This window comes from Globicephala melas, chromosome 14, assembly GCF_963455315.2.
Source record: "Globicephala melas chromosome 14, mGloMel1.2, whole genome shotgun sequence".
NCBI classification, from domain to species: Eukaryota; Metazoa; Chordata; class Mammalia; order Artiodactyla; family Delphinidae; genus Globicephala; species Globicephala melas.
The window spans coordinates 39214225-39240321 of NC_083327.1; the positions used below are offsets into that span (position 1 = coordinate 39214225).

General features: G+C 35.6%; 1 protein-coding gene across 1 annotated transcript in view; it reads left to right on the forward strand.

Moving 5' to 3' along the window:
- The first annotated feature begins 3180 nt into the window (after nt 1-3180).
- The window catches only part of LOC115866882 (uncharacterized), a 117233-nt gene continuing 94316 nt past the window's right edge, over nt 3181-26097 (forward strand). The window contains exon 1 of the mRNA XM_060283504.1: nt 3181-3277. The gene's annotated coding sequence lies outside the window, so the exon portion shown is untranslated. The remainder of the gene's footprint in view (nt 3278-26097) is intronic.

Below are 26097 nucleotides of genomic sequence, written 5' to 3' on the forward strand. Positions count from 1 at the left end.
AAATAAAATCTTTGGAAACTGTGGTTGTAGAACAGAGGTTAAAATTGACGTTTCTTCAGGTTATTTCCATCGTTATCTCAGAGTTTCATCTTGTTTCATGGTCTTCCTTTTTTTCCTTATTTTCCTAACCATTGTCCTTCCCTTTGAAAGCCATGTGCCGAGATAATCTATCCAAGATCATATTTGCTTAGTTCCTTCAAAGACCCTTTCCTCTCTCTGGTATTAGTCATTCAATTTCCTGATTTTACCCTTAATTTTGATTCATGAACTGCACCTTCTCAGCAATCTTGGCTTCATACTAACTGAATCGTGGCTGTCTTCTATGATACTGTTTTCTACTGAAATCTTGATTCTTTACATAGGGAGACATACATTTTCTAAGTGTTAACTTCTGATTTCCTTCATCTGTTTAAAGAATAATATTAGAACATTGAATAAACTACTTTGAATGCTTGCTTAATATATTCGTCATTTTATATATAAAAACATAAATGATAATTGCTAAGACAGCCTTATACAATTAATTTGAAGTTACTTACACATTTTTAAAAAATCTAACGTTGGATTAAGGTTTTGCATGTGTTCAAGTTTGGAAAGACTTGAACTTAACTCCATTAGATGATGTCTCCTTTTGTGAATCCAATTCCACTATTCTATATACATTCTTCAGGAATTTCCTCTCTTTTTTCTAGAGATCTGTTCATCCAGGTCTCCTCTTCACTGCTTTAAAAAAAAAAAACTGATAAAAAATGGCAGATATGCACACTTGCTGCTGTTGACACTTTGCTCTGTATCTCATTCTAATTTCCTGCCACCAACTCCCAGACTGATCTATATCTTGGCAATTCCCTGTGACAATCTGTTCACAGTACCATCTACTGTTTTAAAGATAAAGTCATTATTGTTACATCCTGAATAACAGTAACAAATGACCTTTACACACCTACTAAAACAAAGACTTGATGATTATTGATACATTTTTCAATCAGGACTAGAGCAAACGACCCTGATGCATGTTATAAAAATAGTAAAATTAGGGCTTCCCTGGTGGCGCAGTGGTTGAGAGTCTGCCTGCCGATGCAGGGGACACGGGTTCCTGCTCCGGTCCGGGAAGATCCCACATGCCGCGGAGCGGCTGGGCCCGTGAGCCATGGCCGCTGAGCCTGCGCGTCCGGAGCCTGTGCTCCGCAACGGGAGAGGCCACAACAGTGAGAGGCCCGCGTACCGCAAAAAAAAAAAAAAAAAAAAAATAGTAAAATTAATTCAAAGGTTTGAAGATTTTTCCCTTTCCCCTTCTTCCCTTCCTATTCCAGAGATACTTCAGCTTTACTGCTAGACTGGCTGCTTTGTTAATGTCATCAAATAAGGCAAAGAGCAGACATATACACATTGTTGTTTAACATACCACCTGAATCAGGAATACAGTAGTCCAGAATATTTTGAAACATATTTCAGGGCTTTTTCCAGCCGATCACCTCACCCAAACAATAATCCATTCCTCCCATTTCTGAGTGCCTGGGAGCAGTTGCCTTTTCAGATTTGGAGGGGACTTGGGTAGCATAAGATAAACTAGATTCTTAGTTTTTTATATTTGGCTTCTTTTTCCCTCTTGTCAGTATTCCACTTAAGCTGTTTTGTATTGTGCACCTTTCTTCCCTTCTCACCAAAGGGCTGACCTCAGGAGGCAGAGAAGAGCAGGCTTTGTTGTAGCTAATTAGAGAGGGTAGATACTGGCTGGCTACCAGCATCACAGTAACTCTTGAAGATCTTTGCATTTAACAAACATTTGCCAAACATTTTATTATGTACAGGGCTCTGTACTAAGTTCACTGTTTTTTTGTTGTTGTAGGTTATTTTTGTTTGTTTTTCGTTTGTTTTTTCTTTCTTGAGAATATGTCTAACAGCTTGAGGTCTTTACATTAGTAAATCATATAACTTTAGTGAATCATAATCATAAATCCTAGAAAACTATGTACTAGGCCAGTTTAAGCCTGATATTTGATATTTAATATGGGAGCTAATTTCTTTGTTTCCTTTCTTACAAGATTATGTATATATATAATATATAAATATATATTTATATATTATATATATATATTTACAGTACACACACACACACACACACCCTCTATATCTGCTTACAGTGCTCATTCCCAGTGTGTTAACCTTCAGTCTTAATTTACAAAGCAAACATCTCAAATCATCAATAATAAAATGTGCTGGTGTTCAGTAATAATGTATAAATTTCATTTTTTTCTTTTTCTATATAAAAATAAAATAAAATTCAATTATGCTTAAAAAAAAAAAAAAAAAAAGAATGTGAGTGCTGTAGTTTATACTTAGCAAAAAACTCACCAGGACTATTAATGCAGCCCTATCTTTCTGTGCCTTTGTTTTCTATGCACTTAGGACAATGGCCGGATAGATTTATCAGTATTGAAGTCATTACTTTTGGAAATGTATTACTAAAACAAATTACCATAAGAAATTAAATTCATTTAAGGAACACTTGACTATTTCAATTAAGAATTGAGACATTTCTTGCAAAATCAGTGTAGTGTAGTAGAAAAAAACATAGATTTCAGAATTAGGAGACTTGGGTTCATGTTGTGATTCTGCCACTTAGTAGTTTGGGCGATCAAATAACTTTTTGGAGCCTCCATTTCTTACTTGTAAAGGTGGGATTATATTACTACCTACTTCATAGGATTGTTGTGAGATTAAATGAAATAACATGTCAAAGCACCCAGCAGAAGTGTTGGCACTGAATAAAAACTCAATAAATGTTAAATCTGAGTAGCCAAAAAAAAGAAAAAATTGTCGTAGAACCTAAGTTTGCATGGGTTAGAGCCTGAAAGCAAGAGCCAAAAGGTACTCTTCAAAAAAGTGAGAATATTCTAATTTTTTTTTTTTTTCTTTTTCTATGTGCCTGGGAGGAAATTGCTTTGGCTTGTTTCCTGGCTCAGGCTTCTAGTGGGGGGTCGGTAAAGAATATAGTCCTACTATGGTGCAGAAATACATAATCACACACAGCAACTTGGTTTGGAGTTTGTGTTGTTGGGGTGACATTTATTAGGAAAGACAATAAGGAATGGTCTCTTGTTGCTCGATCACAATTACTGAACTCAAAATGTATCTCTGCTCACAGCCTGCTGCTTGTCTTTGACTCCTCAGGGGGTGGAGCAAATGATTTCCTTCCTGGATGGGGCAGTCTATGGTCAGTGTACAAGAGTTGCTGTAGCAACCCCGCAGCTGTGCTCTGCCTAGCAGAAACTCGGTAGGATATCATAGATTTTGTTCACTTAAGTAAAAACAGGTTTGTTTGTTATTTATTTAATCAGAAATTGAAAAAAATGAAATTGGAACTTTTTAGCCACGACAGGTCTCAACTTTAATGAAACTGAAACTAGAAAGTTTGAGTGTCTGAAGCAGGAGGTATTGTGACTATTCTAATCCTGGAAATAGGAGCTGGGGTCTTGAATTAACTGTACTTGTGTGGGTCATTGGCAACATTGCCATTTTTATCAGGTTGTAGCTAAAGGTAGGAGGGTTGGAGGGAAATGCTCAGTTTTTAGCAGTATAAGATTAAAGAAGGAGATACTTAATGCAGTGGGCTAACTGGCTAGGATGGTGTGCTTGAAAATTATTTCTGAGTTTTTTGTATAGCCTTCTTACTTTAAAAATAAAATTTTAACTATAAAGTAGTATTCTTAACCCATGATAAAACATCAAAAGTTAAATTAAAATTTGATTTGTGAGACATCAAACTCAGGGGAAAAGGTGGGTTGGTCATGCGCAATGGAAGGAGTGCTCACTGTGGCCAAAAATGCACCAGCTGCCGTTGTTGGTGTAGAGTAAATAGTGAAACTCCTAATGGGGTTTCCTGGAACTCTATTCAGCTGTAACTAAAGCTGTACCTACGGAGAACATTTAATTGTATGTGAAGTTTAGATAAGTATAAGCCGACTCCCAGATGTACAAGACAAACCTATCTAAGGCATAAGAGCATCTGTGAGATGAAAAAAATTCTTTATGAGTGCCATGGCACCTTTTAGTTAAAGTAAAATGAGGATAAATAAAAATAATTGACTTGTCACTGATGTGAAAATAAATTCACTTCTTGGTAATTAAATATACCTTGCCAATGCCTCAGCTTTTTTCTTCATACTTATTTTCATGTAACTTTCCTCCTTTAATTCCTTTTCTTTTTTGTATTTTGTTACATAAGGAGAATTAGACATAACAAAATTGCAAATTTAAAGTTTTAAAATATTGTCTAGACCAGAGTTTGTTTTGAGTATAGCTGTAAATGATTTACTTAAAGAATCAGGTGGATTTTTTTCCTGGTGGGTTTTTTGGGAGTGTTCTCCTTATGGGTACAGTGTCATTGCATTCTCATTTGGTGCAAGAGCCTACTAGATGCCATAGGCAATCATTAGAATTATAACAGTACACCCCCACTGAAGAAATGTATTTTTATTATATATGCACGGTCCATTGTATCCTATGTGTTTAACAGTTTTAACAGAAAATATTAGAGAAGCAAATTGATCTCTTGTTACTTTATGCTCTGAGGTGGGTTTTTTTGACAATATAAGACTTGTAAATGACCAGTTCAACAGTCTGTAATGTTGGGAGACTGGATCCAGGTTGGAGGTGGAATGTTGGGCATTATGAATTTTCTGTCAAAGGAAGATAAAAAGTTCTATGAATGGTATAATCAGCTTTCTAGAATAATCTTTTAAAATAAAGATGAAGTTATCCACCATACTTTCTGCACAGATTTTGCTTGTCTAACTTCCCCTCATTCTTCAAGTCTCAACTAACTGCTGCCTCTAAGAAGCTCTCTTTAAGCCTCCTCTTCACACCCCTACCTGCTCCGAATTCTGGCTTAGCTGCCTTTTCTGGATATTTTTCCTATCTCTGCACTTTGCACATTTTCTTGTTATCATTTGCTTGTTTGTCTTCCCATAGACTGAAAGCTCCCTGAGGGCAAGATTCTTTCTTGCTTACCGCTGTAGCCCAGCACCTAGCATAATACCTGCCCTGTGCAAGTAGCCTCTCAATAAATATTTAATAATTACATTTCATGAAAATACATTAACCTTATTATGTGGTCTCATCCGGAGTGGCCATATTGGGTCAGGTACTGCTGTTTCAGGCACCGGTTCAGCTATTCTGCTGTTTCATCTTTTAAGGATATGTGATCATATTTTACATAACCACTTGTTAAGAATACTTCAGTATTTTATTATTTGTTTCTTTGCGGGCACAGACAACAGGCACTCAGAATGATGCTTTCTTTGATATTATGATGCTAAGAGGAAAAGGTTTGAGAACCAAGGTAGTTCTTTACTTGTATATTGGTGTGTTTGACTTGTTCATTCAGCAAGTATTTATTGATCTCTAATAATCAAGGATTTGTTGATCTCAAGATACTTTGCTAGTTGCTATGGGAGATTCAAAGACACATTATACATGGATTCTGTCTTCAAGTTGCTTATAGTCTGTTAGGGGAGATAAGACTTATACATAAACATACAAGGAAAAAAAGCAATAGGTGACACAGAGGTATAATGACCAGCACAGAATAGATGCTCTAAAAATATTTGTCTACCAAACCTTTGTTTTCAACCATTGATAGATAAAGTTGGCCTGTTTGTATTTCTTCATTCACTATCTTTATATATATGGCAGAATTGGTCTCGGATTCTTAATTTTCTATAGGCTTGTTGATTGAAGGTACCAGTTCACCTAGTAATCTCAAACAAGTACTGCCACATAACAAGCATCAAATTCAAAGACATGAGTAGAAAGAATGGGTATGAAACACGGAAGTAAATGGGAAGCGAGTGGAGAATGAGGGGGGCAAAAGTCAAGCAATAATGATTTAGACTGCAACAGAAAAATAATATAGAGACAAGTTATATTCCAGAGGCCAATTATTGACTTGCACAGAATTATGCAAATGATTGCCAGTCACTTTCCTTATGAATTTAAGCCATTCAGTTTCCTCATACTTCATCTTCCTTATCACTTAGGCCAGGTCAATATTTTTCAAACTGTAGCTCATATCCTATTAATGGATTGTGAAATCAGTTTAGTGGGTCACTACCAACATTTTGAAAATAATATAGAATAGCATTGGAACTATCAGAGTGCATCACACATAGAGGAGGTAGTGGTGTTTCATGAAACTTTGTGAGTACTGAATTATAATTTAAAATGTAGTCCTAAATGTTATTTGGGAAAGAAAAAGCCAGCTCTTAATAAATGTTCAAAGGGAATGAATTTGAAAGATGTTGTAGAGGAAAGTGAGATAGCCAGTTTAAAATAGGAATACTCCTGAGGACTTCCCTGGTGGTCCAGTGGGTAAGACTCTGTGCTCCCAATGCAGGGGGCCCAGTTCAATCCCTGGTCCGGGAACTAGATCCCACGTGCATACCGCAGCTAAGAGCCCACATGTCGCAACTAAACATGCCACAAGGAAGATCCCGCATGTGGCAACTAAGACCCGGCGCAGCCTAAATAAACAAATATATAAATATAAAATAAAATAAATAAAATAAAACCAGGAATACTCTGAAATCCCCTGCTATGGCTTGTGGCAGACTACTCTTTAGCCCAGAAATACCATTTCAGATTTGTTTTGTATGTTCTACAGATAGAAGTCCCATTTTAAATGTAACGGTATTTACATTTGCTGGTCTATAGAATACTCTTTTCAAAACACTAGCCAACCTACATTAGAGGAGTGTTGTTTTTCTAATGTAGATACAAATAAATATATTCAACATGAATTCCTTAACAAATGGCCCTGTTACTCCTCACCCATTGTTTCTATCTAGACAGTGCCTCTGTGTGTTATCTAACCAAGCTTGGGTCTTATGGATAGGAAAGAAATTTTTTCTGTATGGTGCTTGAGACAACTTTAAAATGCATAAAGAAATGAGATTTGTGGGAGAAAAACTGTGTGCATGTCTTGAATCTGAAATGAGCAAAAATTTATCCCTTGACAAACCCTATTTGTCTGAGCATCAACAGTCAACAACACTAAAAAAAATTTAAAACCTGATGTACCACCCACATGACACTCTTTAAAAACATGTCACTTTACTGAGCTGATAAAATATTTTTAAATGAGTGAATGGGAGTACATAAATATCTTACCTGAAAAATACCTTCATTAAATGAACTAACTACCAACTGAGAGGCTGTATTTCTGTGACTTTTGATATCCTTTTCAACATATTTCTTCATGGCCGTATCAGCTCTGGGCTATGGTCAGAACATAGGAAGAAGTGCCATAAGGAAGTGAACATTAGAATGATGTTCATTATAATAGGATTCTAGTCACTTGTGAAAGTTTATTCACCACTACAAATTATTAAAGGTGCTTAAATCATTAAATAGATTTTAGTCTTTATGAAAAGAGGATTGTAATGTGAGCCAGACCTTCTAGTTGTAGTTAAAATAATATACTTTTGACCTAATTTTGTTTGATCTGATTAAGTAAATTTTAGGATAAGTTCTGAAAAACCTTGGAAGATATTCTTTGGTTAGTTTCCTTAAAGTTAAGTGTACAGGGCTTCCCTGGTGGCGCAGTGGTTGAGAGTCCGCCTGCCAATGCTGGGGACACGGGTTCGTGCCCTGGTCCGGGAAGGTCCCACATGCCACAGGGCGGCTGGGCCTGTGAGCCATGGCCGCTGAGCCTGCGCGTCCAGAGCCTGTGCTCCGCAACGGGAGAGGCCACAACAGTGAGAGGCCCGCGTACCACACACACACAAAAAAGTTAAGTGTACATTGACTTGTAGGGTATTTCTCAGAAAAATCTATTACTGAACTAGTACAGAATGTGAATCATTTCTTGCCTGAAATATAAGATTGCTGTTTACAGGGCACTTGTCCAGAATCTTCTTGCTGAATTGGAAAGTATTTCACTTTCCATCACTGTAGGTTCTTTTAACTTCACAAATGTGTTATTCAAAACGTAAACCCTATTGGTACACAGGAAACCCATTTAAAATTAAATTTTAAAACACTCTTGAGAATTCTATGGAACATTTTTGGTTTATAATTTATAATTTCTAGCAAAAGAAAAAGTACCTTTAATACTTTAAAAATATATTTTCAGAGATAGCTAAACCCCAAATATGTAATACATGTGAAAGAATAGCACTATTAATATCTTAAATATTGAATGTTGGAGCATAAAATTAAAAAATTACCTTCATTTTCCCCAAAATAAGCTAAGCCACAAATTTAAAGCTGGGAAATTCAGTACCAGAATTAAAAGAAATTATTTCTAGGTTAAGAAGTTCTATGTTTTACTTTAATCTCAAAAGGAACTGGTCTTTTAAAAACTTATTCTATGATTTTATGTATATAACTCTTTGGCTTGATAAACTTGGAAGAATTTATATCATTATTACATACTATGCTTCTGTCTTGTGGTGTGATTTAAATATTGGGCACCTAAGCTAAATTTTCAGAGAGGGTCCTTTTCGCTTTGTTGTTTTACCGTATAGCTCTCAAGTAGAGTGAGGGCTGTGCCTTTGGTATTTAGGTAGAATGTTTTCCTGTGATTTCTAATTCTCAGAGCCACTTCTGAGCATTTCTACGGATATTCCGCAGAAAGTGAAGTTTGATTCTCTTAATCAGTCTACTAAAGTACTATTGATACAAATTACCACTGACTGAAATAAAACATAAACCACTCAGAGACTAAAGCATTCAGAAAAGAAAAGGAGTTTATATGCAAACAAGATTTGTAAGGGAGTCCAAGCTATAGAAGGATAGCTTTCACAAATTAAAGATATGACAAGTATTTAAAAGAAAAAAATAACTTACAAAAATACCAAGGTCACCAAGTTTACAGTTACTCTCTTCAAGGTGGAAAACAGCAGTTTTCTCACATAATTGTCATATCCAAAAAAGTCATCACATATCTTCAGACATCAGCATTGCCAAAATCAGGGATACTGTTGTTTTTATCAGAGAATAACTTACAGGAAAGACTCAAGGTTTCATTTACTGGGGAAACAAAAACCAGGCCGATTGACTGTTTTTGATGATATTACTTTATCTCAGGGTTGCAAAGTGTGTTTTCAGGGGTCCCCAAGGTCACCCTTGGGTTCAGTGACTCACTAAAGAATACATAGAACTCAGAAAAGCTATTATACTCTCGGTTATGGCTTATTACAGCAAAAAGATACAAATTTAAATCAGCAACTCAAAAATGGATATAAGACAAAGTCCAGGAAACACCAGGCATGAGCTACTACTTGTCCTCTTCCAGTGAAGTCATTCAGACAGCACTTAATTCTAGCAACGATGTGTGGTATGCTTGGAGTATGGCCAACCAAGGAAGCTCCTCTGAGCTTTGTTGTCCAGGTTTTTAAATTGTGGGCTGGTCACATAGCATGGCTGACTGCACATGTGACTGACCTTCAGTCTCCATCCCCTCTAGAGGTTAAGCTGATACTAAATGGCTGAAAGCCCCCACCATAAATCACATTGTTAGCATAGATTATCTGGCAGGGCATAAGACTCCCAGGTAAACTAAAAACGTTTTTGTAAGGCAGAATATTCCAAGGGCTTAGAGGTTATCTCCCAGGAATTGAGCAAGTGTGAAATCTTTTCAGAATGTGAAAAGTTTACACAGCCTAGACAGACTATGTTAATCCTTTACTACACAGTGTTGTTTTATTTCGTTTTCTGATTTTGGAATGTGATGTGCATTGCTTACTCTGGTTAAGGTGTCAATTTTGCCTTCAAATTTCCTCCTAAGGCATGGCTTTGACAACATAAATTTGTTTAGTGTTTTTCTGATTCAATATCATTACTTTGATGTTTTGTTTTTATTATGTAAATTGATGAAAGGTCACACATATACAAAAACCTTGTAATTTGGTTAATAAAACTAGAGTCACATGATACTAAAATTTAGGAGTTAACTTTGTCTGAAGGCTTTGTAAAGTTCATATGATTGTCATTACTTTTATATGTAAAATATTGCTCTTATCAGCTCATATACCAAGACCAGAAACCAAGAACCATCCAGTTCACCTCAAGCAAGTTGCTTGGACCTTGTTTAATAATGAGATTTGAGACATGGCCATGGTTACAAAAGCAATTTTTAAGTAACTGCCTTGCAGAAAGGAGAATATTTTTATGGAACCTATGTAAAATAGCGTCATGGCCATGAAAAGTAAGGAACTAAGTAAAGGTATTTTGTGTAATTTTAACCAATTTTATTATTTTGGAATAGTTTTTTACGTCATTTTCTCCAGAATCATAATTTTTATGTTTCTCTAATAGTGTATTACTTATAAGCTATACTGAGAATTTTCATAGAATTTTTTTTTCTGAATTCCAAAGGCTCTCTTGGAACATGATGCCATTTAAAGAGTGTTTCATTCCAGTTTATACAAGTGTGGCCAATAGAGAGTTTGAAATAAAGAAGAAAGGAATTTTTCTTATATGTCCATTAGATATAGAACATTAGTCATAATTAACTAATTTACTCCTGGGTAAATAATTCTTGTTTTTCTGATTTTAGGTGAAGCAATCTATTTCACAAAGTTATCTGCTTCTGGATTTAAAGAATCCTAGAAATCCTGACTCTGTCTTTGGTAGTCTGACAGGTATTTGTTTGTCATGCTGACATCAGCTTATATTGAAAAGTCTGCTTCCATGAGTCTACTCCCTGTAGAGTCAACAGTTATGAGTATGATAAAAGTCTTTACTGAGGCTTTCACTATTTTCATGTTTCTGCCAGAAGACTCAATTTCTGGTCTGTGTAGCTCATAATAGGGACTTAAGACTAGGCAAATGTAAGGAAAAAGCAGAAACTATCTATGGATGACAAGACTCAGTGGCTCATGTTAATTTGTAATAGCCAACAATGATAGAATAGTGAAGAGTGAAATCCCTTTTTTCTGAAATAACACATAATCACTTTCTGAGGATTTAGTTAATAATTACCTTGAGAGAAAAACTATATTATGGACAGAGTAGGCATTAAGTAGTCTCCATGTTCTTTTAATTTATCCCATAAAACATCTTGGGATTATCAACTGGAAACAAAATATTTCTTTTAAAAAATTAATTTTTAAAAATAGGTTTTGTGCCAATTTTTGTAGATGGACATGACTATTTTTCTGTCCAACCTGAAAGTTACACAATTACTAAAGTATCTTTATTTTATATTAATGCATTTTACTTAAAGGCAATTAAGTTAAACTCCTCTTACTGATTTGCAAGTTCTTTTCATATTGAGGACTTGATAAGCAGGATGACTTTTACAGAAGTTTTGAGCTAATAAATAATCTGGAGTATATCGAACATATCATTTTTAACACTCCTTTTATAGGATAAATGAGCAAACCTTTGTGGCTGTCTGGCAGCTGTTTAGGAAACCCCAAAGACAACTTTGGTATAAAAGACATAGTAAAGAGTTGTTTACTCTGAATTTGGGGACTGAATTTGGGAAATGCAATATCAAAAAATGTTATCAGAGGAGAAAAGATATGAGTAAGCGATTAAATAAAGTTTACAGGCAATATTTAAAATAAACTAAGCATCAAGTAATGATACTTATTAGGGAACTTTTTCAAAGATGAGGAACTTTTTTTTTTTCCCTTGAACCATTTTTATTGACAAAAGTAAACAAACATAGAAGTTAATAAAAATCAGATCTTCTTGAGATAAACTTCACTTAGATATCTTATAAACACTCAATTCAACATCATATTATATTAATTAATATCCTCTGTAAATCAACTCTTACTTCTGACTTTTGTCTCTCTATTCTTGATAACATTATCTCAGTCATTCACTTTCATTTGTATCATTTTTTTAATTAGATTCCACATATGACTGATAGCATATTTGTCTTTCTCTGTCAGACTTCACTAAGTATGACAATCTCTAGGTCCATCCACGTTGCTGCAAATGGCATTATTTCAGTCTTTTTAATGGCTGAGTAATATTTCATTGTATATATGTACCACATCGTTTTTTTTTTTTACATCTTTATTGGAGTATAATTGCTTTACAATGGTGTGTTAGTTTCTGCTTTATAACAAAGTGAATCAGTTATACATATACATATGTTTCCATATCTCTTCCCTCTTGCATTTCCCTCCTTCCCACCCTCCCTATCCCATGCCTCTATGTGGTCACAGAGCACCTTGTGCTATACGGCTGCTTCCCACTAGCTAGCTATTTTATGTTTGGTAGTCTATATATGTCCATGCCACTCTCACTTTGTCACAGCTTACCCTTCCCCCTCCCCATATCCTCAAGTCCATTCTCTAGTAGGTCTGTATCTTTATTCCCATCTTACCCCTAGGTTCTTCATGACATTTTTTTTTCTTAGATTCCATATATATGTGTTAGCATACGGTATTTGTCTTTCTCTTTCTGACTTACTTCACTCTGTATGACAGACTCTATGTCCATCCACCTCACTACAAATAACTCAATTTCGTTTCTTTTTATGGCTGAGTAATATTCCATTGTATATATGTGCCACATCTTCTTTATCCATTCATCCAATGATGGACACTTAGGTTGCTTCCATCTCCTGGCTATTGTAAGTAGAGCTGCAATGAACATTTTGGTACATGACTCTTTTTTTTTTTTTTTTTTTTGCGGTACGCGGGCCTCTCACTGTTTTAGCCTCTCCCATTGCGGAGCACAGGCTCTGGACACACAGGCTTAGCAGCCATGGCTCACGGGCCTAGCCGCTCCGGGCATGTGGGATCTTCCTGGATCGGGGCACGAGCCTGTGTCCTCTGCATCGGCAGGCGGACTCTCAACCACTGCACCACCAGGGAAGCCCTACATGACTCTTTTTGAATTATGGTTTTCTCAGGGTATATGCCCAGTAGTGGGATTGCTGGGTCATATGGTAGTTCTATTTGTAGTTTTTTAAGGAACCTCTATACTGTTCTCCAGAGGAACTTTTGTTTAAATAAACAGTTGAAAGTTATGGCAAAAGCACAAAATGTTAGGCTCTCAAGAGTATTTTGGTAATACAAGAAACCTCTGCTATTTGGGCACTAAATACTTTTTAACTGCTTTTTGTTCCAAGTAGACATATACTCAAAGATTAATTTGTCAATTTAACAGAAAAGAAAATCCAAATTCTAGTTCTGCTCTTTTGGATGCCCTCCATATTTTATAGAGTAGGATTCACAAGTCTTTCCTTCATCTTATAAATAAATTCATTTATATCTAGCTAACATTCTGGCACAACCAGACAATTTTACTTTAAGACAAAGTCATTTTCCTTTTCCCATGATATTTACCATGGGAAATAAAAATTCATCATTTTGCATATACACCTCTTTACAGACACATAAATATTCCTTTACATTTCTTAAAAAGGAATATACCAACATATCTCAGTTTCTCATATATATCTTTTCAACCTATTAATTAATGGTCACTTACAGTGTATAAAAGCAAAGCCAGGGGTATGTTAAAACTATGTTTGTTGACCCAGTATTTATTTCATTCTCCACAAATGACTTGCTTAGATATTGTAATTTGTATCCAAGGATTATTAATTAAATGATGAACTCAATTTAATATTAGTTTAGGAATTAGAGGGAATTCCTTGGCAGTCCAGTGGTTAGGACTCAGGCATTTCACTGCCAAGTGTTCGGGTTTGAACCCTGGTTGGGGAACTAAGACGCCACAAGCTGAGAGGTGCAGCCAAAAAAAAAAAAAAAATTAGAAAAATTTCTATAAAGTTTATAATTAATTAGGTTTTTTGGGGTTTGTGAAAACAAACCCAAGCCTTTCATGAGTTATACTAGTATGCTAACATTTTAATTTACATTGTGATAAGATCAGGAAAGAGACGTATAGTTGTTTTAAGACAGCATTATTAAGCTAGTCGAATTTGTTCAAGGATTCACCTTGATTAGAAATACAAATTTTTGAACTTTGTATTTTCTATTTTTTATACTTAATTTTTAAGAGCTCTTAAAATTAAGTTTAAAAGTAATAAAGTTTATTAATATTTCTCTCTCCTCTGTCAATTTACATTGCATTACTTATTTTGTCAACCTGTAAACAAGGCAGTTGATTTAACTCATAGCTAAAAGGTTTTTTTTCCTTCTGCATATAGGCTTCATTAAGAGAAATATTTTTTTAAGAATCAACAGACTTAAAGCAATGAAAGTTGGATGTTTTCTTCCCTTTCTAAAAATTCTTGAGTTCTCTATTTTAAATTTATAAAAGTGTTCCGTAGTCTCTGTAAGCCAATCAAAAAAGGAATGCAATTAAATTTAAGAGACTTATAATCTAATTTTTCTTTAGAGCAGGATTTCTCAACCTTGGCACTATTGACATTTTAAGGAGATAATTTATTGTTTGGGAGGGCTCTCCTGTGCGTTGCAGGATAGTTAGCATCCCTGACCTCTATCCACTAGACGTCAATAGCACCCCCATACACAAACACAATTGTGACACCCAATAATGTATCCAGATATGGCCAAATGTCCCCAGAGCAGAAAAGGATCAAAATGACTCCCAGTTGAGGACCACCGCTCCAGAAATAGGCAAAGGTGCTCAGAAAATATATGCCCTCACTTAACAGATAAACATATTAATCTTATGGGAAAGCTATGAAAAGAGCTCTGGAGAGTTTATAGCTGGACTTCTCTCTCTTTGTGTGTATGCTATTTTTGTAGTACTGTTCAATCAGATCATGGGTTGAGCTGGGGGCACAACTTTAAGTTTATTAGCACCCTGTTTTTGGACACCAAGCTGTTTCTCACATCTTTACTTGACTCACTTGTGTATTTATGCTTTCTTATTTTCTTTTGAGAGGAGAGAGGGTAAAAGTTATACACCCAGAGCTTTTTAGATTTCTTGCAGTGGTCATGAATTTCTAGGCAAGCCAGTAGCAATCACTCTTATTCAATCACATTGTGATAAGATCAGGAAAGAGACATATAGTTGTTTTAAAACAGCATTATTAATATATAAATTCAGGCTCATTTGTAGAATGGTTATACAAACCAAACAAAACCTTTAAAGTCTCTCTCTACCCTTTGCTCTAAAACAATGTGAAAATAATTTCTAATTTTGTCCATTGTGTATATTCTCTTTGATGGTAAATCTGGTATTGGAATTAGATATCCCTATATAGTGAGTACAACTTTTCTGACCTATTAATCTCAAATAGCATGCTGAGGAAGAGAGAAATTTAGCTTCAGAGAGAAAATTATAATTGTAAACAGACTATTGTTAAAAGCTGTGCCTTCCTTTTGCAAAGAGGAAAAGAGTCTTTTTAAAAAATACACAAAAAGAACCAACAATCTTAGTTTTATAACATTAGCCACAGATGGATCAAATGTAATCAAAGTACAAAAAATTTATTGGCTGATGGTAGCAGCTCCAGATCTCCAGTGGCTGCTCTCCATTCCTGTGGGCACAAAAATATTTTTTTCTTAATTAATTTGAACTCAGAGTGTCACACACATGAAAAACAGCACAGAGGATATCATCAATGGTTAGGCAACAATAAAATAAATCAGTAAAGTAGGGAATGATATGAACAACTTCCCAACTTACTACTGAAACTAGTTATCAGATTGACTAAGTCAATGTCTCAAGACCCAGAAGCAAAGGGAAGATGTATCTCAGATGACAAAAGATAACAAAATCCTCAAGACAAATATAAAGTACAATCAGATATTCTGTCATAAAGACCTCATAAAGATCAGACAGTAAGAACATTAAAATCTATATTATCAACATTGCTGCCACCAAATGAGAAATTAGTGGTTGTGTACAAATCAGAACCAGCATGAAAAAAGACTTAACCAGGAAACAACCAAACAAACATAAAGAGTCAGAAAAAGAAATAGAATCAACTAGATTAAAATCCTGTTGCCGAAAAGAACAAAGCTGAAGGCATAACCCTTCCAGACTTCAGGCAATACTACAAAGCTACAACGTGGTATTGGCACAAAAACAGACATATAGATCAATGGAACAGAATAGAGAGCCCAGAAATAAACCCACACACTTACGGTCAATTAATCTTCAACAAAGGAGGCAAGAATATACAATGGAGAAAGAGTCTCTTCAAATGGTGTTGGGAGAGCTGGATAGCCGTATATAAGTCAATGAAGTTAGAATAGTCCCACACACGTTACACAAAAATAAACTCAGAATGGCTTAAAGACTTAGGTATAAGACATGACATTATAAAATTCCTGGAAGAGAATATAGGCAAAACATTCTCTGACATAAATTGTACCCATGTTTTTTTTTTCCCTAAATTTTTCAAAAAATTTATTTTATATTTTTGGCTGTGTTGGGTCTTTGTTGCTGCGCACGGGCTTTCTCTAGTTGCAGCGAGGCTGCGCTACTGTTCATTGAGGTAAACAGGCTTCTCATTGCAGTGCCTTCTCTCGTTGCGGAGCACAGGCTCTAGGCACGCAGGCTTCAGTAGTAATGGCACGCGGGTTCAGTAATTGTGGCTTGCGGCCTCTAGAGCGCAGGTTCAATAGTTGTGGCGCATGGGCTGTGTTGCTCCACAGCATGTGTGATTTTCCCGGACTAGGGCTCAAACCCATGTCCCCTGCGCCACCAGGGAAGCCCTCTTTTTATTTATTTTATTTATTTTTGCTGTGTTGGGTTTTAGTTGTGGCACACAGGATTTTTTGCGGCACGCGGGCTTCTCTCTAGTTGTGGCATGCAGGTTTTCTCTCTCTAGTTGTGGTGCGTGGGCTCCAGCACACGTGGGCTCTCTAGTTGAGGCGCATGAGCTCAGTAGTTGTGGTGTGCGGGATGTGGGATCTTAGTTCCCTGACCAAGGATTGAACCCGCATCCTTGCATTATAAGGCAGATTCTTTACCACTGGACCACCACAGGAGTCCCTGGACCAATGTTTCCTTAGATCAGTCTCCCAAGCAAAAGAAATAAAAGCAAAAATAAGCAAATGGGACGTAATCAAACTGATAAGCTTTTACACATCAAAGGAAACCATAAATAAAATGAAAAGACCACCTGTGGACTGGAAGAAAATATTTGCAAATGAAGCGACTGACATGGGTTCAATTTCCAAAATAAACAAATGGTTCATACAAGTCAATATAAAAAAAAAAGCAACCCAATCAAAAAAGGGGTAGAAGACCTAAAGAGACATTTCTGCAAAGAAATACAGATGGCCAACAGGCACACGAAAAGATGCTCACCTCACTGATTACTAGAGAAATCCAAATCAAAACTGCAGTGAAGTATCACCTCACACCAGTCAGAGTGGCCATCATCAAAAAGTCTATAAATAATGAATGCTGGATAGGGTATGGAAAATAGGGAACCCTCCTACACTGCTGGTGGGAATGTAAATTGGGGCAGCCACTATGGAGAACTGTATGGAGGATTCTTAAAAAACTAAAAATAGAGTTACCGTATGTTCCAGCAATCCTACTTCTGGGCATATATCCAGAAAAGATGAAAACTCTAATTCAAAAAGATACATGCACCCCAATGTTCATAGCAGCATTATTTATAATAGCCAAGACAAGGAAGCAACCTAAGCGTCCACTGACAGAGGAATGCATAAAGAAGTTGTGGTATATATATACAATATTACTCAGCCATAAAAAAGAATGAAATAATGCCATTTGCAGCAACATGGATGAACCTAGAAATTATCATACTAAGTGAAGTAAGACAGAGAAGGACAAATACGATATCACTTATATATGGAATCTAAAATATGACACAAATTAACCTATTTACTAAACAGAAAGAAACAGACATAGAAAACAAACTTACAGTTACTAAAGGGGAAGGGGGGAGGATAAATTAGGAGTATAAGATTAACAGATACACATTACCATATATAAAATAGATAAACAACAAAGATTTACTGTATAGCAAAGGGAACTAATATATTCAATATCTTGCAATAACCTATAATGGAAAAGAATTGAAAATATATATATGTATATGTGTAACTGAATCACTGTGCTGTACACCTGAAAGTAACACAATATAGTAAATCAACTATACTTCAATTAAAAACAACAACAACGAAAACTATTGCCACAGGAGATTCACCCTAAGACTAGAAAAAGATACACCTCAAAAAGCTCTTGAGTTGCTCCTCAGGGACAATGCAGTTTACTTGGCTCTGGCTGGTGAATACACCTCTGGTAGATAAATACATAAAATCTTGGTGGAATCTCTAGAATTGTCAAAGGAATAGTCAGACACAAAGCATTTAGAAAAGTTTACTTCCAAGAAAAGTTTGCAAGAAACTCCAAGTTTTTAAAAGAATTGGTTCATCAAATTAAAAAATACGGGGGAAACCCCACAAAATTACAAACATTACCAAGTTTGTAGTTATGCAGTCCATGGTAGAAAAGACAGAAATTTTCTCACACAGTTGTCGTAGCCACAGAGGTTATCACAGATCTTCAACTATCAATATTGCAAAAACTTGGTGATAAAGTTGCTTTTATTAGGCAGTCAGTACTTATAAACAAAACCTAAGGATTCTTTTGTTTTGGGAAAGTGAACCAGGCACAGGGACCCTGTTTTTGTTTGCTTATTTTATTTCTTTCAGGGTACAAGTTGTTTTATTTTCTTATTATGATGTACACACTTACTGATAATGGCAGCAAAGCATTGTATCAGTTTTGCTTCCATACATGTTTCCTTTAGTCCTTGGTAGTTACAAATCCTTCCATGAACAAATACTGAGGTAGTTTATTATCACTTAAGGTAAAAGACATAACAGTACAGAGGGGAAAGTCAAAGTTTGAGGGAAGATGCTTTGGATATGAGGGATATTTTTTCTTTTTTCTTGAAAGAAATTGTCATATCTTTGTGGACAAAATAATGGAAACTTAGAATGTATAGGGTTAATATACAAATGACTAAGACAAATCAAAAGAATTTGATTTTGCCTGACAAAAAATCCAGGAGAAGGAGTATAACAAAATTAAATTTGCCAGGGTATTCCAGTGAGAAGGTAAATTGTATGCAAAAGCTGACCTTGTCATACCTCAAAGAAAAATGCATGCAGAATTGTATACTTCAAGAATTTATATAATACTAAGAGGATTGAGGTCCATTTAATCCATATCCGTTAGATGACCTCTTCCAAACAGCCAGGCACCTTGGTTTTTCCCAGAGATCTATTAGAGCAGTTTTTCTCAAAATGCAGATTATGATCCATTAGTGGATCCTAACATTGATTACTAGTGGGTTGTGACTAAAAGTTTGTTTTTAATGAAATAGAATAGAAAATATGAGAATACATTTAGGTAGTACTCTCAAGTTAGTATTGAGACCTCTACTTCAGGTAAGATTTAGTAGAAAAGCCACGCTCCCACTAAAACAATAAATTACAAAGTCATATGTTTAAAGTCATTGGAAAGTTATAGACACAATGAAGACTAGAAGAATTAAAATTCCAGAAAGGGAAGAACCCTCCTAGGTCACTTGACAATCCCTGGCTATTTTATTCCTTAGAACATTTACCAATTCTGGTCACAGTGACTCTGTTTTTGGCATGGGGACTCCACTGGGACAAAGAAAAGCCAGGGGAGTTTTTGAAGGCCATGGATGCAGGCATGACAGATTTGAATTTAAATTCTGAAAAATACCACTGGATATTTGCTGAATGCTAGAGTATAAAATAAACTGGAGAACTGGCCAAGAAAGGCAGAATAAGATCTGCAGTCTCATGGTGAAGAGATAAATTCCTGCTAGCAAAAGGGACTGCATCAAACAGTCCCTCAAGTTTTGGCCAGATATTGAACTTGATGGGATGGGAGGCTAAGCTCAAAACTTTTGAAGGACAGAATTTCAGGGATGAGAAGAAAGGGAAAAGCCCAGCTGTCAGTCAAAAGTCTCAGAAGGCCATACCCAGGAAGGAAGCTGGATTGCAAAGTCATAATGAAATCTGTCCACAGTGCTTAGGAGACAAACTCCCACCAGAGACAGGAAGTCAGCAAGAAACACTTGATGAGTTTTCCTCTCAAGACATTTGCCAGATTTTAAAGCTACATGAGGCGAGAGGCTAATGAGCTAAATTAAAACCTCCAAAGGGCAGACTGAATCTCCCATAGTGTTTACGGGCTGAAAGGAAAGAGACCTTCCAAGCTATTGATCAAAAGTCCAGGTGAGCCACACCTGAGGAAAAATGACAAACAAGAGGTAGACTGTGTCTAACTAAAACCAGAATCCATCCCCAATCTAGTTCAGTTCCTGATGGGATTAAGGTGATCAGCCCTTCAAATTATGCAACTAACAGAGGAAAGGGAGAACCGTTATGAGGGAAAATAACATCATTACAAGTCCCATTTTTTCATTTTATACCCCAAATATGGCATGTAATAGATTATAAGGCTTGAAAAGAGGGAGGAAAATGTGAGTGATAAGAGAAAAAGCAGATAATAAAAGCAAACCCATAGATGATCCAGATATTGGAACTAGTAGGCTGGGACTTTAAAATAATTGTATAGGGCTTCCCTGGTGGCGCAGTGGTTGAGAGTCTGCCTGCCAATGCAGGGGACGCAGGTTCATGTCCCAGTCTGGGAAGATCCCACATGCCGTGGAGAGGCTGGGCCTGTGAGCCATGGCTGCTGAACCTGCACGTCCGGAGCCTGTGCTCCGCAACGGGAGAGGCCACAATAGTGAGAGGCCCGCGTACCGCAAAAAAAAAAAGAAAAAAAAAATGTATATATGTGTGTGTGTGTGTGTGTGTGTGTGTGTGTGCACGCGCACGCAAGGGAGCAAAGGAAAAGATGGACAAAATGGATAAAATGATGGATAATTTTGACAGAATTGGAATCTATAAAAATAATTAAATATACATTACAGATTTTAAAAATACAACAGCTAAAATTGAGAATTCATTGTGCAGTTTTAGCAATAGCTTAGACTGAACAAAAAGAGTTAGTGAACTTGAGGACAGATAAGTTGATAGTACCCAAAACTGAAGCACAGAGACAAAAAGAATGCAAAGAATAAAACTTAGTATAAGAGACATGTGGAATACAGTGAAGCAGTCAAATATATATTTAATTAGAGTCATAGAAGGACAAGAATTAGAGAATGGGGCAGAAGCAATATATGCAGAGATAATAGTCAAGAAATTTCGAAAATTGATGATAGACATCATTCCAAACATTAAAGAAGCTCAGTGAACCTCAGTACACAACAAGGATATATACAAAGGAAACCATAATTAAGTATATCATAGTTGAACTGCTGACAAAGATAAAATCTTAAAAGCAGCAAGAGAAAACAAGGCACTTTACTTTTTCAAAAAGCAACAGTAGGGCAGATGACTATTTTACTGAAATTATGGAAGCCAAGAGATATTTAAAGTACTAAAAGAAAAAAAAACTCTCAATTTTATGTCCAATTAAAATATCTTTAGAGATCATAGTAGAAATATAGATTTATTCAGACAAATGAGAGCTGAGAGAATCCATCAGGAGCAGACCCACACTATGAAAAATATGAAAGGAAGTTCTTCAGGCTAAAGGAAAATGAACTCAAATGGAAGCACAGATCTTCAGGAAAGAAGAGCAGCAGGAAAGATAAATATATGGGTAAAAAAATTTTAATTGACTTTCAAAGTAGCAAAAGTAAAAATATTATGAAGTTTATGTGTAGACGTATAATAAACAGTTGCATGAATTGTAGGAAGGAGTTATGTGGACTTAAACCATTGTAAGATTTTTATTTGGATAGTAAAAGACTGTAAAAAAAATTGCTAGCTTTAGAGTGGAAGACACCATGAAAACAAAAACTACTAGCTTAAGGTAGGCTGTAATAAGTCAAGAATATATTGGAATCTAGAGGAGTAACTATCAAAGTGTGGCCTTTTGATTTAGCAGCATAAGCATCATCTGGGAATTTATTAGAAGTGAAAATTTCCAGGTTTCCCCCAGACCTACTAAATCAGAAACTTTGGAGGTGAGGCCCAAAAATCTATGTTTGAAGAAGTCCTTTAGGTGATTCTGATGCACACTAAAATTTGAGAACTATAGGTAACTACCAAAAGAAAACGGGTATAATTAAAAACCTAATAGAAGAGGCAAAACAGAATAATAAAAATACTTGATTAATCCAGAGTAATGAAGGAAGGGAAGAATAAAGGAACAAAAAATAGGTAGGACAAATAGAAAAATAAATAAAATGAATAAAATACATAGTAAAATACATAGTAAGATTGTGCACTTAAACCCATCTGTAACAGTAATCACATAAAATGTAAATGAACTCAGTGCTCCAATTAAAAGACAAAGATTTTCAGACTGAAGAGACAAAATGACACAGATAATTTTAAAGGATTAAAAAGATACACCATGTAAATACTAACCCCCAAAACAAAAACAAAACAAAACAAAAAAACCTTCTGTGACTATATTACTAATTTGTAAGTTTGACTTGAAGAAATATGACTAGAGATGAAGAGGGACATGTCATAATGATGTTTCAATTCAATGAAAAAAAATTTACAGTCCTATTTGTATACAGCCATAATATAGCTTCAAATATATAAAACTATAATGTCAGAACTAAATGAAGAAATAGAAAAATCCATAATTATTATCAAAGATTTTAATATACCTGTCTCAATTTCTCATAAAAATCATACCAATAAATCAGATATAAAAGATTAAGAAGAAATGTGATCTAATTAACCTAATCGAACACTATTCCCAACAATAGTAAATATATATTCTTTTCAAGAGTATTTGGAACATTTACCAAAACAGATCATATGTTGGGCCATAAAGCAAGTTTAAAATATTTTTAAAAATTGAAGTCATGCAGGGTATGTTCTCAGAACACAGTGCAATCACACTAGAAATTAATAACAGAAATATAGAACCACCTCTAAACAACTTATAGGTCAAAGAAGAAATCACAATGGAAACTAGAAAGCATTTAAATGATAAATAATGAAAACACAACATCCAAAACGGTAATGCAGCTAAAATAATGCTTAGAAGGAAGTTTATAGCTTTAAATGCATATCTTAGAAGACAGGTAAAAAATTAATGATCTAAACGTCCATCTCAAGTGCTAGAAAAAGAAGAGCAAATTAAATTTAAGATAGTAAGATAAATGGTATAATAAATGACTCTTAATAAATAATAAATATGTAAATAATAAATGATAAATCAATAGGTATAGCTCAATTTGTATAATAAATTATATAAATAAATATCAATAATAGATGAATAATAAATGAGCAAAAATCAATGAAAGAGAAGGCAGACATAGAGTAGACACAATAAAACTAAATATGGGGTCTTCCCTGATGGCGCACTGGTTGAGAGTCCACCTGCAAATGCAGGGGACACGAGTTCGTGCCCTGGTCTGGGAGGATCCCACATGCTGTGGAGCAACTAGGCCCATGAGCCATGGCCACTGAGCCTGCGCGTCCGGAGCCTGTGCTCCACAACGGGAGAGGCCACAACAGTGAGAGGCCCATGTACCGCAAAAAAAAAAAAAACTAAATATGGGTCATTTGAAACATTTAATAAAATTATTAAATCCCTAATAAGACTGATCAAGATAAAATAGCAAGTACAGAAATTATCAGTATCAGGAATTTAAAAGAAGACAGCAGTATACATCCCATAGACATTAAAAAGATAAAGGGCTGAACAAACGTATGGACACCAAGGGGCGAAAGTGGCCGGGTGGTGGTGGTGGTGGGATGAATTGGGAGATTGGGATTGACATGTATACACTAATATGTATAAAATAGATAACTAATAAGAACCTGCTGTATAAAAAATAAATAAAATTAAATTAAAAAAAATATAAAGGGCTTCAAACACTCCCTAACAACATACACAAAAATAAACTCAAAATGGATTAAAGACCTAAATGTAACTCCAGACACTATAAAACTCTTAGAGGAAAACACAGGCAGAATACTTTATGACATAAATCACAGCAAGATCCTTTTTGACCCACCTCCTAGAGAAATGGAAATAAAAATAAACAAATGGGACCTAATGAAACTTAAAAGCTTTTGCACAGCAAAGGAAACCATAAACAAGACGAAAAGACAGCCCTCAGAATGGGAGAAAATATTTGCAAATTAAGCAACTGACAAAGGATTAATCTCCAAAATTTATAAGCAGCTCATGCAGCTCAATATCAAATAAACAACCCAATCCAAAAACGGGCAGAAGACCTAAATAGACATTTCTCCAAAGAAGATAGATTTCCAACAAACACATGAAAGGATGCTCAACATCACTAATTATTAGAGAAATGCAAATCAAAGCTACAATGTGGTATCACCTCACCCTGGTCAGAATGGGCATCATCAAGCTGGAGAGGGTGTGGAGAAAAGGGAACCTTCTTGCACTGTTGGTGGGAATGTAAAGTGACACAGCCACTATGGAGAACAGTATGGAGGTTCCTTAAAAAACTAAAAATAGAACTATCATACAACCCAGCCATCCCACTAGTGGGCATATACTCTGAGAAAACCATAATTCACAAAGAGTCATGTACCACAATGTTCATTGCAGCTCTATTTACAATAGCCAGGACATGGAAGCAACCTAAGTGTCCATCAACAGATGAATTGATAAAGAAGATGTGGCACATATATACAATGGAATATTACTCAGCCATAAAAAGAAACAAAACTGAGTTATTTGTAGTGAGGTGAATGGACCTAGAGACTGTCATACAGAGTGAAGTAAGTCAGAAAGAGAAAAACAGGTACCATATGCTAACACATATATGGAATCTAAAAAAAAAAAAAGTGGTTCTAAAGAACCTGGGGGCAGGACAGGAGTAAAGACACAGACATAGAGAATGGACTTGAGGACATGGGGAGGGGGAAGGGTTAGCTGGGACGAAGTGAGAGAGTGGTAAGGTATATAGGGACATATATACACTACCAAATGTAAAATAGATAGCTAGTGGGAAGCAGCCGCATAGCACAGGGAGATCAGCTCAGTGCTTTGTGTCCACCTAGAGGGGTGGGATGGGGGTGTGGGACAGAGACGCAAGAGGGAGGAGATATGGGGATATATGTATATGTATAGCTGATTCACTTTGTTATACAGCAGAAACTAACACACCATTGTAAAGCAATTATACTCCAATAAAGATGTTAAAAAAAAAAAGATAAAGGGCTTCAAAGGGCAACATCAACAAAGTGAGAAGATGACCCACAGAATGGGAGAAAATATTTGCAAATCACATATCTGATAAAGAACATGTATCTAGAATATGTGAAGAACACTTACAACTCATCAGTAAAGAACCAAAAAACTCAATTTAAAAATGGACAAAGAATCTGAATAGACATTTCTCCAAAGAAGATATACCAATGACCAATAAGTACATGAAAAGATACTCAACATCATTAGCCATTAAGGAAATGTAAGTCAAAACCACAGTGAGATACAACTTCACATCCACTAGAATGGCTAAAATAAAAAAGAAAGGTGGCAAGTGTTGACAAAGATGTAGAGAAATTAGAACCCTCCTACAATGCTGATGGGATTATAAAATGGTGCCCCTGCTTTGGAAGAGTCTGGCAAAAACTTTGACTTGAATATTTATAGCAACATTATTTATAATAGCCAAAAACTGGAAACAACCCAAATTTCCACCAACTGATGAACCAGTAAACAAAAGTGGTATAAGCATACAATGGAATAATATACAGCTATAAAAAAGGACTGATATACTGTTACATGCTAAAACGTGGATGAACTTTGAAAACATTATGGGAAACAAAAGAAGCCAGTCACAAAAGACCATGTATTATATGATTCCATTTATATAAAGTTTCCAGAATGGGCAAATCTATAGAGATAGAAAGTAAGTTAGTGGTTGCCTATTGCTGGGGGGTGGGGTGGCTTAGAGAAAAATGGGGAGTGACTGCTAATGGATATGGGGTTTCTTTTTTGGGTGATGAAAATGTTCTAAAATGAATTGTGGTGATGGTTGCACCACTGTGAATACACTAAAAATCATTGAATTGTTCACTTTAAGCAGGTTAATTATATCTCAACACAGCTGTTAAAAATATAATATAAAAGGATATTATG